Source organism: Emydura macquarii, unplaced genomic scaffold (genome assembly GCF_026122565.2).
Source record: "Emydura macquarii macquarii isolate MOO-44397 ecotype Brisbane River unplaced genomic scaffold, CSIRO-AGI_Emac_v2 contig_1483, whole genome shotgun sequence".
Lineage (NCBI taxonomy): Eukaryota > Metazoa > Chordata > Testudines > Chelidae > Emydura > Emydura macquarii.
Genome location: NW_027131620.1, coordinates 15970496 through 15985675, shown reverse-complemented (window position 1 = coordinate 15985675; position 15180 = coordinate 15970496). Strand labels below are relative to the sequence as shown.

Genomic DNA, 15180 nt, shown 5'->3' with positions numbered 1-15180 from the left:
GGCCCTGGAATCCTTCGTGTGTACAGGCCTAGGGAGCGGCACTGGGGATGCTGCTCTGTGCTGAGTCAAATCCAGTGCCGATGATGCGCTCCGCACTGAGGTGACGTTCGGTGCTGAGGGGGAGCAGGATGGCCCGGACACACAGCGGAGCGCTGGGATAAGAGCAAGGCTTTAAACCTGATCTCTGTCTCTCTCTGGGCTCACTGTTTAAAAGCCTTGCATATCTTACTCTTGTCTTTCTTGTTTGCTCTCCCCACAGGCACTTAAGGTACCAAGCAGGGGGGGAGGGGAAGGGTTAAGACCAGGCGGCCTGGACATAGCCCGGCCACCTTAAGTCCATCAGGGACTTCTTACTAAACTACAGTACTTAACAACTACTTAAAACTAACTAGCTACTTCGACTAACAAAGAGTTCAAAGAAGGGGAATGGTACTTGCATTTAGCAAGTGCTAGTTCCATGCGACTCTCCGGCGGAAAGAAGAGACTGAGGGGGCTTGGGGCCGGCAGTGCCTTGTGCTGCAGCATGCGCAGGGCACTCCAGGGGGCACCAGAGCTGGCCCCATGGGGTTTGCTAAGGGGAAAAAAGTTCCGAGAATCGTGCGCTATTGTGTGCACACCTATATTGGAATGGATATGAGCAATCACTCGAAGTAGAATCATTGATTCCCCACGTGAGTCATCAAGGTTGGGATATTTAGTTCCACAGAACAGACCTACCGCTTTAGCATATGGTGTGACTGATAGTAGATGATATTGTTCTGTCTGTGTGGACCATCTACTAGAGGGGGTTGAGAGTCATACTCTTGAGAACTATTGGATGATAGCAGAGGAGACAGCAGACTCAGGAATGCTGGGTTCAGTTAGGAGTTCTGGAGAGGAGTGTGCTCTAGTCTCCACCCCCAACCCTACCCTCTCGGTCTCCCTCTGCTACTATCCACCTGCTGTCTCCTGACCCTTTATTCCTTCATGTTGCATGGGTTCTAATGGTACCAGTGTTTTTTGGATGGGCAGGGCATCAAGAGCATAGAAGAAACCCTCTTTATTCTCAGTTACAGTGCCAAGCACCAGAGCAGCCCCCAGTAGCTGGGAGGAGTGATTGCGGGGAAGTCCTCCTCAACTCCTGCCATGCTATGATGGGTCATGTTCAGTCACTTTCTGGAGATGACTCTTGCTCAGTCCAGTCAGTGTGGAGGAGCTGTGTGGGGATAAAGCATGCTCTGTGGACATGGAATCTTTGGAGAATTTAGTTGCCAGCCTTTTAACACAACTCTGAGCATGTGTAAAATGAAATTGTTCAGAGGCTTATAACTTGGCCAGATTTGGGCAGATTTTTTTTCACAGGGTTATGGAAAAGTACATCCTTGACATCTGCTAAATGTCAAGTTCTTGCTCCAAAGCATGGCGATGTTAGAGCTTCTAAAACAGTAAGAATTTTTTAAGATAGGGAAAAGAATATTGTTTTGGCCAACTTCGTTCTCAGACATGACTGAACCCTTTTGAGCTGAAACTTTCCAACAAAAGTCAGCCTGAGGCAGACATCTGGCATGGAAAACTTCAGCCCAGACCATGTATATGTGGCAAAATAAAAACAACTGAAAACAGGGTCTTATAATGAAAAGTGTTAAGCAACCTCAACCTTCCTGCCTTGAATATGGAATATGTGATTGGGTGCCATAGTACAAAATCTTTTCAGTATCTGTTTGAATTTGAGAGATTGTGGTTGTCAGCTCCTTTGATAGGGATTTTCTTCTTTTCCATTTGAAAAATGACCAGTACATTGTGGGTTTTCCAGAAGCTGCTGCTAATTATGTAGGTCATCTAAAATTAATGCTAAGAAATCTTCATATCACATCATGTATGGCATACAAAGAATGAATGTAAATAAACTTTCAAGACTGTTTTAAGGTTTATAAAATAAACCTTGGGACTATCCTTTCCCTGTAAAGTCAGATGTTTTATAAAGATGTCTAGAATAGCCTTTTTTTTGTTTTGTTTTTGTTTTTAAACCCCACAGTTCAGCTCCACTTGTGTTAACAGCCATGGAAGTTCTTATGAACACAGTGCTGCAGGCTACCACTCATTTCTAAGCTGGAAATTATCTAGACCTGTATTCCTTATATGTTCATGAAGCAAAAACTGAGCATTCTGCAATTTTGGACAGTACACAGTATTGGACTTTCATGACTTGGAAGTTTTAATTGTGCTTGGAGTTAAGGAAGATTTTATATCTATGCCTTGCCTCCTGTGATGCAAATGTACCATGTTTTGAAATTGTACATAAAAATATCTAACAAGGTTGAGCATAATTTACTTTTAATGGATTTTTGTAAACCTGTACGTAATCTTGGATACTTTTCAGAAACTTGAAACAATTTATTTCTGGTCCACACTGCTGGCAAAACCTTGCTAGTTAAACCCATTTAATACGAACTAAAAAAAAAAAAAAAAAGTTTCAGAACATGACACTAGATGGGGTGGGGCCTCAGTGCTTCTGAAGAACTGAAACATGCTGTTAATTCAAGGGCAACCTGTCTGAGCTTTATAGCTACATAATAAAACATACATGGTTGTATGTATTCTGTGTTTTATTTCAAGAGAATTTAAAAGAAGGCTTCAGGTAGATAACCAGCAATTATTCCATTATCTCACAATAACATACCAGAATGTATCTTTTTAAAGTCTCTGTGGCATTGTTTTTTTTGTGCATGAGAACTTATAGATTGTTGCACAGAATTAGGTTTTTGTTTAATGCTTGTGTGACAAAATTGTTTGCTCATTGTTTGAGGTGTGCTGATGGACTTATTTATTTTGCCTTTAGATAGCAAGCAGGGTTTGTATACAGTATATTTTGGGATCTGTCTTGATATTAGAAATATCCATTGCCCATTCCCATCCCCCAGTCTTAGAGCCCAGAGGAGACTAGTTTGCTTGCAGCTGCAGTGGTAGGCATCTTTCAGGAAGTGACCTTGGCTTGTATTAATCAAATTCAGAACACACAGAAAAGCTTGGTAACATGCTGACTTGATGTAAAATTTTATAGCATCCATTTTCTCTTAAAATGAGGCCATCTTGTAAAAAGACTATATTAAATGACATCTCAATTTAAAATTTCAGTAAACATACAGAATATTTCGAGAAGTTAAAACAACTAAGCCATCTTTAAAATGTAGTGTACATGAATGGAAATAGCATTTTGGTTGTTTCTTATTTTTGTAGGTAACTAAGACTTAGGAATTATTACTAGCAAACTTACCTTTTGGCATAACAAATAAACTCGTAATCATTATAAATAGACACACAGCTCTTTCTATCTGTATTTTTTTTTCATCTTTAATCTAATTGCTTTTCACTTGTATGATAGTAGTATTAAAAGAAAAACTACAGGCTAATTGATTGAGATTTTAATTGTATCAAAAATCACAGTTAAGATTCCCATACCACTGTTAATGTTCTGATTTTCCATGTTTTATATTATTTTAATCATTTATTGTATCTTTTTATCCATGGATCTCAACACACATTACAAACACTGGTTAATTTAGCCTCATAATAGCTTTGTGAGCTAGGTGATATTGTTCCCATTTCCCAGATTAAAACATTTGAGGCAGAGTGAACAGGAGACTTTGCCCACGGTCATACAGGAATTATGCAGAAGGGCTGGAGATAGACCATTGTCCCAGCTTCCAGATCTATATATAGATCTTCCACTGTATGATCACACAGCAATATGTGCAATAGTACATAAAAGTTGCTGCATGTACAATTAAGCTTATGGGAAAAGGTGCAATTTAAACAAAGCAATACATTATTAATCTTAATTACATTCTTACTTGAGTATAGGAAAGTCTTATTTATGTTATGGTATTTGTTTAGTAGAAGATCATACTGTCCTCTTGGACTTCCTGTCAGGGTGCCCGGGAAGCAAAAGCTTCCTGTGAATGGAGGGAGCAGAGGGATAGGAGGGGGGAGCAATAGGAGCTATTGAGACTTGGGGAGAGTGGGAGCAAGTACCTGGTTCTAGGCTCAGATCTCATTCTGGCACTTCGTACTACCATGCCTGAAGATTGGTGTCTGGTACCTGTACTCCCCACCTTGGTGGCTGGTGCCCTGTGTGCAGATCCTGCTACTCGCACCGAGGGGCCAGTGCCCTGCCCTGTCCCCAAACTCACTCCTGCAGCTAGTGCACATGCTTCTGCTCTTCCCCTGGGCCAGGTGTTTCTATCAGGATCCAAAAATCACTGTCCTTGGATAATCACATTAATTTAACAGGGCTTCACCAGACTCCTCCTTACTGATGATTCAAATAATACTTTTTCCTTCTGTCCAGTTGTGTGTGCTATCCTGGACATCCTGCTATCAGCTCAGTTCTAACATGGAAAAAACTGATTTTTGCCATGAAATAAACAGCACTAAGCCCCTCCCCACAATGGTGGCATTTTTTACTCCTCTCTTCTCACACATTCCAGTACTGGGGAAGAGATTTCTTTTACTGATATATCCTTGTTCTGAAGATGAATGGGGACTGATGATGGATGTGTCAGGGACAGGTTGAAGAGCTCACTTGATAGCCTACAGATTGAAGGGACCTGAAGATGTCCAAATGATATCGAGTTACATATGAAGGTTTGGTGCTCAAAGCTGTCAGACTGATCTGTGTGGTGTTCCACTCTGTCTTCAGGAATTCAGTAGTGCAAATCTTCATTGACCACTATACACTACATAAACAAACAAGGAGACACCTATTCTTCATTTTTAAAGGCTCACAAGTGCTGGAGTTGGTGCCATCAGAATGTGGTAACCCTGATGGTTCTTCACCTCCAGTGAGTCAGACATAGCTAGGCATACTTTCAGAGCAGTCTCTCACCAACAATGAAGGGTCATGGGATAGATGAGATTCCTCCAGTAGATGTGTTTGCCACCAAGGATAATACTAAGTGTCAGAATATTTGCTTCAGAGGACTGAACCCAGAATTAATCTTTGATCATCTGAGGCCTTCCTCCTACAGTGGAACAGAGTCTGTGCACTATGGCTTTCTATTGATTTGCCCTGATTCTTAGGGTATCCCAAAGATCAGGAGAAACAAGGCCATGACCATTCTTGTTGTCCCTTTTTGGCTGAGGGACTTTTGGCTGACAGATCTATTACAAATGTCTATTCAGCTTCCTAGCTAGCTCCTTGATCATTTGGACCTGATCTTACAGTACCATGGTCAGATATTTCATTCATACCTGGAGTTGCTGTACCTGATGGGCATGATTGTTGGCTGGTTAAGTTCCACAGATGGACTCCTCTCTACAGATCCAGGAAATTCTGTTAAGCATAGGAGAATATCTACTAGACATCTATAATTACCTATATGGAATTGGTTCTTGATATAGGTAGCCTAGTATGGTCTGGACCCAGCCCAGTCCTCAGCACAGATGATTCTCAACTACCCAAAACATACTGAACTTACATTTTGCTGTAATAAAGTACACCTCATGGCAATTACAGCTTGCCACCTGCCTGTACAATCATACCTGTTTTAAAAACCTTCCCTTGGCTTTGCTGAGGTCAGCCTCTCTGGCCTTGTATCTGCTCCTTTCCTCTCCTCAAGTACCAGTCTCCTCTGTCTCTTTATACAACACTGTTGATTCAAGCTCCTTCTTCTCCGCAACTGCTGCCATCTTTAGTTTCCTTCCTGTATCTGTCCAACTCATTGATTCTGCTTTCAGCTGAAATTATAAAATAGCTTTTTCACCTGATTATGCCTTGTAATTTCTCCTTCTTTCTGCTGTGGTTTTAACTCTGTATAGCATTTTGGGTTATTGTTTGTATAAAACAGGCTTTTCATCTTCATAAAGTTGTTTCTAATTTACTTTCCTGCTTAAAAGAATGATAAACACCTATAAAATATTGCAAGGGAAATCTTAGTTTAAATACAGTGTTTGAAGGGGAAGATAGGAAAAAACAAGGTTTTACTCCAGCTTGTTTGCTTAAAGTAAATATAAAATTGTTTTAAAAAACTTTTAAGTTCTGATAGGTAGGAGAATGTGGCTTTAATCTAAGATATTTTTTTTTTACATTTAAAATCTGGTACTCAATGTGTTAATTTTCATTTGCAGCTTGAGGAGCTGTCTGAAATCTGTGTTTTCTGATTGGTTGCTAAAAGGTGAAATTGAAACCACAGTAAACTTTTGACCCTGTAGCAATTCTTGTGGAACGCCTACCACTTGCCCAGCAGAGGTTTTTTCCTGTCCTGGTATTAATTCTATGTGGTCATGCAGTGCTGCATGCGGCCTTTCCAAGAGAGTGGGAGGAGGGAAAGAAGAACAAGCACAAGCAAGTAGTTTGCAGTTCCAGTAATGGCAAAGTTGGATTTATTTTTTCTTAGCAACACCAGCTGTTTTTAAAATTTTTGATCTGTAAACAAGTAGGAATTGTGTTTTTTCCCTAGATATCAAGATATTTCTTTGTACATAAAAAGTCCAAATGGAGGCTGCTACTGCTATTAATTAGGAACTAGGGAAGGGAGAATGAGTCATCAGTTGGATCCTGGCAAGCTAAAATGTTTTATTTCTTTGCTTTAGCAACTTAAAAAAAACTTGTATTAGTGTTTTTTTTAAGATTAAAGTGGCTTCTGTTGTCTATATAAAAAGCCTTCCAGAGATGCACTTAATAATAAATAGAATTTATTTTCTCTGTTCACAAAGTGGTGGTATGCTATAACTGCATTCCAGTTAGCTGAGACCCACAGCTGTAATTATCCTGTTTTTGTCCCTGGTTGTTTTTCTTAGAGGGAGGAAGAATATACATTTTGAACACATGTTTGTGTGTTTGAGCTGGGATCACTTACTTTCCAGATTCAATCTGGTTCTTTTGTGATTTGCAGGTGGTGCACGATAACTGCCACAAGTCTGCTTATGAACTGGTTTCTGGTTATGTTCGTTGAGTGACTTTAGGGCATGATTCTCATCTCTCTCAGATTTTACACCGGTATAACTCTGTCTTCAAGGGATTTATACTGGTGTTAAATGAAAGGAAAATCAGGCCTTTAATCTTCAAGTCCTTTAAAAATTCACCTTCCTTCCATGATGTTACAGAATAATTGCATCTGATGACATGCTCGTAGTTTAGGTGATGCCACAAAGTATACTAGAAGCAGCATTACTTTCTTTAATGCAAAATAAAGGCTGACCATCTTGGTATAGGTTTCTTTTTCTTTAAACAACTCTTGCTCACTCCCACAGCCCTGGGTAACAGAATAGTTGATTAGTTATTCCATGTATCAGCTGACATCTTCCCTCCCCCAGTGTTTGGCTCAATATTCTAACTGAGAGGCAAGGTTTACTGAACATTCTTAAGTGCCACTTTAAAATCAAAGATTAAATAAATGGCATATTTAGAGTTGGCATTCACAATTTCTTCCCTGCACAAAGGAAGCACAAAGAAAAAATTTGAAACCTAACTACTGGATGATCATGTACTTATCTTATTAGCCTGCTCCTGAGAATGTTTCTTCTGTCTGAGACTTAAAATAAAGCATATTATATAAGAGGACTTTTATTAAATAAACCCCAGTAGAGTATTAATATGCCAAGGATTTTTAACGTTGACTTAATAAGCTGCTGTAAATGTGTCATAAACATGCTCAAAACTCCATAGTTCTTCAGGGCTAGCATGGCAGTGTAATATTGTGAAGGTTTGTGGGGTACAGATCTCTGCTTCAAAAGACTGTTGTTCTCTCGCTACAGCTTTATCTAGGAATTGAGGAGGGAGTCCCCTGAAGTATTGCTAGCAGCATCAAAGGAACAATGAATATAATATGATTAATAGCAGATTCCCTGCCCCCTCTTGTGTGCAATTCCCCTTGCAGTAGGGATAGTAAAACACGTTCATAATGATTTTCAGTGGCTTCTCTGTGTTCCTAAGCAGAGCAGCTATTATATAGTTTGATTTTTCCCACTGTATTCTTTGTTCTATGCTTGTGTGTGTGTGGGCTATTTTCATTGTTCATGAGATTTTTCTCTGGTTTGGACACTGCAAATCATATTATGCATCAAGGCCTTGTATGGAAAAGGAAGGCTCTGGGTCGTTTATAATCCTAAGCAAGCATTTAATAAAGGAAACAGATTGAAATTGTATAGAATCCTATATGCAAGACAGCTACTAACCTCTCTGAAGAAATAATCTTTCCTCACAAATCAACGCCACAATGTTTTTGTTACTACTAGAGATAATTAAAAATTTCAATCTGAATAAATGGAGTGAATACCTTTCTCTTACTAAAAAGAAACATAGTGCTTAAGATCATGACAATGATTAAAAAAGCTTTTGCTCATTTAATAATTGAGCAACAGCATTCAAGAAACATATGAAGAATGTAATTTCAAATATTGTAAAATGTTTTCCTCACGTGCTTTATTTGTATACACCTTTGCTCATACAATACATATTTAAGTTAGAGAGTCAGGGTGGATGAGGTAATATCTTTATCAGACTAACTTCTGTTGATGAAAGAAACAAGCTTTTGAGCTTACCCAGAGCTCTTCTTCAGGTCTGGGAAAAGTACTCAGTGTGTCACGGGGGGAACAGATTGTTTAGGATAAGTACATTGTAAGAAACCATAACTACTTCTATTAAACAATCTGTTCCACCTTGTAATTAGCTGTGACACTCTGAGTACCTTTCCCACACCTGAAGAAGAGCTCTGAGGAAGCTTAAAAGCTTGTCTCTTTCACCAACAGAAGTTGGTCTAATAAAATATATTAACTCACACACCTTGTCTGTCTAATATCCTGTGACCAATATAGCTACAACAATACTGCAAACAATATTTGTTTGTCATTTGAGTAACTTTAACCCTTGGGGACTTGATCTGAACTATTTCCTTTTCAACGAAGCTATAAACCTGTGTTTTTAGCATTAGTCTGACATTGTGTGTTTTAAATATGGATAGCTTTTAAGAAAATGTATATCAAATAGTGAAAAATTTCACAAAGAGAGATAATCTTTAGAAATTGCAGTGTGCGCCAACAATAAGATAGGAGACTACTTATTAGATAATGCTAAAACTTATTTTTTTTCTTAATCAGACTTTTGAAAAAGTTGCAGTAGCAACTTCAGTTCTGCTAAATCTTGCAGTTTTGTTTTAAGGCTCCTCATACTGTTTTGAAAGTCCCAACACTTTGGAGTCTATGACTGTGTGAGGGGGGGTGAGAGAAAGTAAGTTTCTAGCCCTTGAGTGGGAGTGGGGTGTGAAGAAAAATAAAATGTGAGTAAGCTAAAGGCTCAAAGAAAAAACTCCCAAAATGTTTTAGCCTTAGAAATCATGAGATTTTGACATTTTGAGGCCTGATTCCTGTTTCTTAAATGGTTGGGGTTGTAAATACTGCTGCTAATGAGAAGCATATAACCACCTGAAAATAGTGAAACTTAAAGATTCCCATCATTAAGAGTTTTTACACAAACTATTAACTTTTAGACTTTTTTCCCTTTACTTGAATAAACAGTAGCATATGTTTAGTGTTACTGCAGTCTCTAGCCTTAAAAAACTAGCATTCAGGGGTTTTTACATATAAACTGAAGAAACTATTTACAAATACTTTCTTTATCGTGCTAAGGCCCAGAGATCTATTACAATGGGTTTTTAGTCTGATTGCAGCTTGGGGGCAGATTCATATCTGTCAGACATTGGCAGCACCACTTCCTGGATTTCCCTCCACTTTTTTCAACTTGCACAACAGCTAGTAGCTCATCCACCTGTTCCTGCTGCAGAGCTTTCTGAAGGAAATTCCAAAATTTATTTGAAAACTGTCAAATGTTTTGGCACAATAACCCACCTAATTCCCAGCAGTTTCCCAGGGCTGCACACTTGTCTTCTGGGGAGATTGTCTGCTCAGTTCCGCCTTCTGAGGTATTTGCCACAGCTGATGCCTTGCAGGCTTCAAGAATAGAGGTGGGCTGAGAAAAGCCAGAGGCAACAGAGATTTTTGCATCTCCTACTTCATCCCCTTATGGAGTGTCTCATTCAAGAGCTCAAGGCTCTGTGGGAGAGTGCAGTTCACTCCTCTATACAGACCAGACTGATCTGGGCAAGGAGCACTCCCTCCTCCTCCTCCTCCCCCCCCCACCCCCGCCCTCATCATTCAGAGGAGGTAGACAGGATTGGAAAATCTGGCTCCACAGGCAAGCAGTGCCCTCCCCCAATCCTTATGAGGGGGAGCAATGCTAGAAGGACAGTATGCCAGATGGAAGAGTGTGCCAGAGTCCCTAGAGACTCTATACTAAGAGCCATGCTCGTGACTACAGAGTTTAGCTGCCTCTGTCTCTTTTCCCTCTGGCGCACCTCAGGATGTGGGTAGACAGTACTGGACAGAGCAGACACCTCCAACACCAGATACTGTGTTAAGGGGTTTTCTAGCCCAGCTCCCTTTCTCTACTGCCACTTTTATAAGTCTCCCACAAATTCACAATTGTTGATCATCTCAGGTTGTGGCCTTCAAGGGTGACACAGACCTATCTGTCCATTTTTTACTCGAGGCAGTGGAGAGGGATAGAGGTTTAGAGGAGTGCATCTTTGAACCCCAGCCCAATTTCACTTCTGCTTATGAAGCAATTTTGTGGACAAATCCCTAAAGGGGAAATAAATAAATATCAGCTAATTTTCATTTGCTCACCTTTGTGGAGGTCAGCAGGGCAGATCAATACAGAAGAGATTTTTAATTTTATACATTAGAAACAAAATAACAAAAAAACAGTCTGGAGGCTTGACTTCCAAGCAGACTACTGAGTATTGTGACACTGATTATGAGGTCTGCAGCTTCCCTACACAAGCTATAGCTATAAATATCTCCTCATTCTCCTTGGAATAGCAGGTAATAGAGGGATTGGGATTGCCTGTCCACATCTAAAAGATTAGGGAAATATCAGATTGTCATTGTTAGATGCCACTTCAGATCATAATGCCCTTTTGAGCTTTCATTCCTAATTGCCACTGTAGGTCACTAGTCTTAATGCCTAGGTGGTTATACCCAGCTTCTGTTGCAGGCTGCCATGTCTCACCACCATCTCCTCTTCCCCCCAGCAGCTGGCCCTGGAGCAATGAGAAGGACAACAGCCCAGGCGTGGAAGAATAAGCAGGTAGTAAGAGACCTCTTGGCACCTAATTTTGCTTCCGCACTATCTAGATTGAACACCTGCAGATTTCATGCTTTCTATCCACTAAAGCAAACCTCACAGTTGCTACTATATTCAATCAGATGAAATTTGAAGTTGAGCTTTCTCATCCAGTTTTGTGCTTCTGATTCAAACAGGTAGTCCACACAACTGTCATAGCATACATGCCCAAAGTAAATTCAAGAAATGTTCTTCCTTCTGTTAAGTGTCAAAGCCCACTCCTTAAGCGCATTAGAGAAACAAGGTGGATGAGGTGATATCTGTTGTTGGACCAACTTCTGCTGATGAAAGAGACAAACTTTTGAGCATACACAGAGCTTTTTTTTTTTTTTTTAGGACAGGGCAGAGAGTTTGTATCTCCTGTATTGAGATCTGCTAGGCAGCCACATGACCATCAAAAGATAAATTCACCAATATTTTACAAATTGGTCATCCAGACTTTAAGCAATACCATTTTTTTGGCAGAAGTCTTCTGCATGTCTTAGTGCCCAGAGGAAGATGGAGGCTCTATAATGTATCTTGTTTTAAATATCCATATTTAAAGGATGATCCTGATTCCCACCCTGGAGGCGCACAGCTGTGAAAATCCCATTGTAATTGATCTGTGGATCATAAAACAATGAAGAATAGGAAAAATTATGTGTGCTTACCTGATAATTTTCTTTCTTCAAGTAATAAGGTATACAGATCTGACTCATCTTGGAGACAAATGGATTATCTAGAAAGGAGATGGAAATTAACACCCAAAGATTTGGGTTGTGTTATGGGAAATTTTCCATGGTCTTCAGTAGGAGAAATTGTTTTTTCCTCAAAATATATTTAATGTAATCTGTAATTTAGGAAAGTAGAATTGAATTATCGTGGCTGTGAAAGTTGTCTCAGTGCACAGGGGGAGGTGGGAGGGAGGGACAGATGGATGGACTTGAGAAGAAGAGTTACTCCTCTGCTGCCAGTGACTGACAGATTTGAGACTATCCCCAACCTGCAAGCAGGATGAAGTTCCCATTGTAACTGATCTCAAAGAAAAAAATATTTTTCTTATTACTTTCTGTTAAAGGATTTTGGATATTCTGAATGAACATTTTAAAAATGTATTTTAAGATATGTGGAGAAGACATTGGTAAAAATTTCAAGACAAATGTAGTGACATTTCTTCTTTGTCCCCCATAATCAAGATTTGTTATCTAATTTATTTAAAATACTGTAGTCTTTTTCCAAGAATTTATACCAGCTTGGATTCTAGCCTTAAATTATAGGCGAAAGCTGTGCATCATCTGAAAACTGAGAAAGTGCCTTCATGACTTAATGGCAAATGAAAGCAATGAAAAAAATTAGTGCTGAGAGAGAGTTGTTCTGTTCAATAGTAATTAACCCTCTTTTGCCTCACTGGGCAAGTACTGAAAAGGTGGGGAAAGCTTAGTCAGCCTCTCAATTTTAAATCCCCCACCTTTCCTTCTTGCTTCCTTAACACATTTAATGTTAGTCTTGGATCTTATGTTAACTGGGACATTGTGTTATTCTGACACACAATGGAAGATGGAACACTAGATGGGGAGGGCTCTGAATTACTACAGAGAATTCTTACTGAGGTGTCTGGCTGGTGGGTCTTGCCCATGTGCTTAGGGTTTAACTGGTTATGCACTGGAATAAACTGCCTAGGGAGGTGGTGGAATCTCTGTCACTTGAGATTTTTAAGAGCAGGTTGGAAAGTTACCTGTCAGGGATGGTCTTGGATAATGCTTGGATCTGCCTTGAGTGCTGGGGACTGGACTAGAAGACACCTTGAGGTCCCTTTCAGTCCTATGATTCTATGATCACCATATCTCAGGTCAGGAAGGAATTTCCCACAGGTCAGATTGGCGGAGACCCTGATTTTTTTTTTCACCTTCCTCTGCAGCACAGATCACTTGCTGGTTTGAACAGAGTAAATGGTGTATTCTCTATAACTTAAGTCTTTAAATCAAGATTTGAGGATTTCAGTAACTCAGCAAGAGGTTTTGGGCCTACTACAGGAATAGGTGGGTGAGATTCTGTGGCCTGTAATATGCAGGAGGTCTGAGTAGATGATCATGATGGTCCCTTTTGACCTTAAAGTCTATTAATTTAAAATTTGGGATATCAAAACAAAGGAGACTCTAGTGTTTAAAGGACCCTCAAGACAAAAGCGAGAGAACTTTAAAATCCTAAGGCTCAGTTTTGGAATCATCTTAAGAATACCATAATAGTCAGAAAGGGGCTTATGAGAAGAGAGTGAAAAAAACAGGGACTGTTTAGTTTAGAGAGATGTTGTTTTAAGAGGACATGATAGAAGTAGTTAGAATAACAAATGGTATAATGAAATCTAGATGCTCCTAAGTAACCTCTCTCGTATTACAGGAACAAGGGTACACTTCATTAGATTGAAAGGCAACAAATTTAAAACTGATTAAAAAATACTTTTGCACCATGCATTTGACCTGTGGAACTTACTGCTACAATATTTTGATGTTGAGTTTAGGAGGATTAAAATAAAGCGTTATCCATTTTTATGGTTATGAAAGCACCTGCAGTTATGCTATACAGGATAAATGTTTAAGGGATATATACCCCCATGTGTTAAGACTTAAACTGGTCATTAGTTCATGTGGGGAAGCTAGAAAGGAACTTTCCCTCAGCAGGTTATTCTGTAATTGTGTAATGTAGTTTTTGCACCTCCCTCCAATACTGGACAAGATGGGCCTCTAGTATGGCAATTTGTGTGTTCCTTCGACAAATTCTAAAGAGCTCGTGGAAGGAGCAGCATCGTTATTTAAATGAAATAATACTTCCCTTTTTCTTCTGTGGCATTGACTTCACATTAACCATCTATTATGACTCTCTTGGAGCAGAAAGGCCACTGCAGATGTTTCCAAAAGCAAAGTATTGAGTTGCAGTTCTTCATTATTAACTTTCAACATAGTCTGCATGGCTGCAAAACTACTGGAAAATAGGGACTTTGCCTATTGGAATCTTAATGAAATATATTAAAATCCAGTCATAGAATATTTTGCTATCTATTGTCTTCGGGTTTGCTATTTCTAAAGAGATTTTCTATTTTGAGGATTGGTACGCCTAATAAAAGGTTTATTATAATGTCTCAGGCAGGGCCCCTCAAATTTTAAAGCACTTCGAGAGCTCAGAAAAATTTGTCATTCCTAAGGCAGTAAAAATAACTATTCAATGCTCATTGCAAAATTCCAGGATTCGTGGCTTTTCAGACTCCAAGGCCATGATCTCATTCATAGCTCATGGAATTTAACTCTTTCATTCCAGAGAACTGAGGACTTGCTTTTTTGCAAGAGCTAGTGGGTCTGTACTACTTTTCACTGAGTAAAATTAACTTTTTATAGAATGGAGGGTTACAGAATTAATCCCTTACAGAATGGGGGAGGCAACCTAGTGACAGATGATGTGGAAAAAGCTGAAATACTCAAAGCTTTTTTTGCCTCTGTCTTCACAGACAAGGTCAGCTCCCAGACTGGGCAGCACAGAATGGGGAGGAGGTGAGTAGCCCTCAGTGCTGAAAGAACAGGTTTGGACATACGCAAGTCCCTGGGGCGAGATGCAGTGCATCCGAGGGTACTGAGAGTTGGCTGATGTGATCGCAGAGCCATTGGTCATTGTCTTTGAAAACTCATGGCAATTGGGGGAGGTCCTGGTTGATGGGAAAAAGCAAATATAGTGCCCATCTTCAAAAAAGGATCCGGGGACTACAGACCGGTCAGCCTTACCTCAGTCCCTGGAAAAAATCATGGACAGGTCCTCAAGGAATCCATTTTGAGGCACTCGGAAGAGAGGAAGGTGATCAGGAACAGTTAGTATGGATTCACCAAGGGCAAGTCATGCCACACCAACCTGATTGCCTTCTATGATTAGATGACAGGCTCTGTGGATGTGGGGAAAGCAGTGGATGTGATATACCTTGACTTTAGCAAAGCTTTTGGTACAGTCTCCCACTGTATTCTTATCAGCAAGTTAAATAAGCATGGGTTGGATGAATAGAC

General features: G+C 39.8%; 1 protein-coding gene across 23 annotated transcripts in view; it reads left to right on the top strand.

The window, feature by feature from the left end:
* The window catches only part of NCOA3 (nuclear receptor coactivator 3), a 152570-nt gene that overhangs the window by 44474 nt on the left and 92916 nt on the right, over positions 1-15180 (top strand). For 16 of the 23 annotated variants that reach the window (XM_067554293.1, XM_067554285.1, XM_067554300.1 and 13 more), the window contains one exon: positions 11070-11122. The exons of 3 other annotated variants lie outside the window; for them this stretch is intronic. The gene's annotated coding sequence lies outside the window, so the exon portion shown is untranslated. Of the gene's footprint in view, positions 1-11066; positions 11123-14636; positions 14680-15180 lie in introns of those variants that run through there. 4 more of the 23 variants (XM_067554284.1, XM_067554281.1, XM_067554286.1 and 1 more) reach the window with 3 other exon arrangements.